Source organism: Cervus elaphus, chromosome 18 (genome assembly GCF_910594005.1).
Source record: "Cervus elaphus chromosome 18, mCerEla1.1, whole genome shotgun sequence".
NCBI lineage: Eukaryota > Metazoa > Chordata > Mammalia > Artiodactyla > Cervidae > Cervus > Cervus elaphus.
Window position 1 is genome coordinate 40,784,717 of NC_057832.1, and position 2,527 is coordinate 40,787,243.

A 2,527-nucleotide genomic window follows, 5' to 3' on the forward strand; every position below is an offset into this window, starting at 1 on the left:
CCAAGCAAACCTCAGTTAAACACTCTTTCTTTTACTCTTAGCCAATGAATTATTCAAAATTCTTTAAAGTGCTCTCATAAATCCCGCAGAGAAGCTCTTGTTATTGCTGAGAAGCAAAAGACCCCATCAGTGCTTATTTAAGAGACGCATAAACTTGTATGCAGATTTTCTTTTCCAAATGAGGTCCCAGAAAACACAGAAAATATATATAGACAACTGTGACAAACACAGCTCCCAGAGGAAGTGGAAAGGTGTTGTGCCATCTTTGGGTGCCCCACAATAGTAAAGAGGAACTTTAGAACACAGATAAAAGGAGAACCTAAAAAGACAGCAGTTTTCATCCTCTGTCTTCGTTTGGTTGATGAATCTCTTTCAGGTTTTCACACCTATCTACATATCCATACACCAACTGGAAACCTGATTTCTCTGCTTTTCAGCCTACTCATTGCATTCATCAGATGAGTATTTCGGTTGTATGCAGTGTAACACTTCATTATGTATCAATTGTTGAACAATTGATTGAACAGTTTTGCTCCAAAACTGTTTCTCATGTCTTAATCTCTCACCCAGAGAAGAGAGGCATCAATAGAGCCGCACACTTCCTTGGTTCCCTTGCCCAGTGCTACCCTGGAAGCAATTTAACAAGCACAAGTACTGGTTGAAGAGTAGGTGAGTCTGGGAAGTCGAGGCCCAGCTGCAAGAAGGGTAACAAAGAGAGGCAGGAAGCGGCGCATCCCCAAAGAGTTTTGCCAACCCGTTCACTCTGGTCTGTGACTCTTGAGTTAAGAGAGTCCAATGTAAGAATAATACTTCTATTTTTCAACTTTGCTCTCATTTACTTAGTCACTATCACCACACCCTGATATTTATGCCAAAAAAAAAAAGTTCCAGTGAGCAAATTCAACCAGTGTTCAGTAAGGATAAGCCCATCACCCTTTTTTCCTCCACCATCATATTAAAGTGACTCAGTCCTCCGTCAAGCTGTTCTCTCTTGATACCCATTATGTCAGCAAAAACAAGGAACACCTTCTCTAGACTTCTCTGTTTACTCGAGGCAAGTCCTCAGCACAGGCACGGGACACATGTCCAGGCCCAGCACCCTTGTGTCTTTTCAAAGGTGTCGTCCCAAAACCTCTACCTCTGTGGTTTGAATCGTGATACTAATCCTTAAAGTCATTCTCAAGGATTTTTTTCAAATTTGAATTATACTAGGAAGAGAAGATATCACATTGGTCACAAATAGATTAGCAGAGTTTGGGGTCTGGCTCTGCGGGGAGGACCAGCCAGGAAAATGCCAGTGGCAGTGATGGCGGCAAGTTCCTTCAGTTTCAGAAAGTTGCTAGATCAGTGGGAGAACCAGGAGCTTGAGGCTCCAGGAGAAACTGTTACACCCCCAGTGTATGGTCAGCTTCTAAATTTGTATCTGCTCCATAATAACATGAATAATGCAGGATACTTTTGAAAAAAATATACTATATGCTATAAAACCTGCAAATTCTGAACTTGGTCAGTAGGACAAAGAATTTGGCAGAGAGATTTCCCCAGAATCTATTCCACCATCAAAGCTCACTAGTGGTCTGAGATGGTCCAGCCAATCATGGAAGTGCTTAGAGATGCAACCTGGAGAAGAGCCTTCTCCCTGGTCTCTCAAGCATATACATCTATCGTCACCTGCTATTTTGCAGCCTTTGTTGGACTTCCAGTGGAAGAGGCTGTGAAAGGTATACTAGAGAAGGACGGCAGGCTGATTCCACCACAAGGATGGTCATACCCAAAAAGCCACTTGCAGGGGCCCTGGATATTCCTTTAACAGGTTTATTCCCTTATCACAGCCTGCCCCTGTTCCACCCATTCCCAATGAGCGGCAGTTAGCCTGACTCACCAACTATGTGGCTTTCCTTATCATTTATCATTCTGAGTTCAAGATCCACCTTCTGAATCCTGAATACTGACAAATAGAGAAACGTAAAGTGTTTATTTTCAATTTTATCAGATGGATTAAGCACCTTAGCATTCCTAAATATTTGAAAATACCTATATAATATAAACTAGATTATAACAGTTGTTGAAACAATTCTCATTTTTTAATACTTGACAGTTTTGATGGAGCCCATCAGTATTAAGCAGTCAGTTTATATTTCCTACCGACTCATAGAATACTGCCTTCCTGCTTCATGTAGAACAGTGGTTGTCAGTTGTCTTTTCCTGCCCCAGTGCACATCACACGCCCATCTGTACCATAGGCTGATAGCTGCACCGACAGTTTGAGGCGGACTATCCCCAGGGGCAGTATCTGAATTGCTGAGGACCCTAATTCATCCTCTTTGGAGAATATGCTCTTTTCCTCTCAGCTGCTAAGAATCACAAATATAAAACACTGAAAGCTGAGGAATAAAAAGATCATTTCCTTAGTAAAACAATTTGTTAACTTTAGATTTTTTTTCTGAGAGTGTGACTACATCCATTGCTGGCAACAGAGGACTTGCCATGAGAATGAGCTTAAGACATTCATGGGAAGTATTCATTT

At 41.6% G+C, this 2,527-nt stretch overlaps 1 pseudogene; it reads left to right on the plus strand.

Annotated features, from left to right (window-relative positions):
- The first annotated feature begins 1,291 nt into the window (after positions 1–1,291).
- LOC122673847 lies at positions 1,292–1,952 on the plus strand (annotated as a pseudogene).
- The last annotated feature ends 575 nt before the right edge of the window (positions 1,953–2,527 follow it).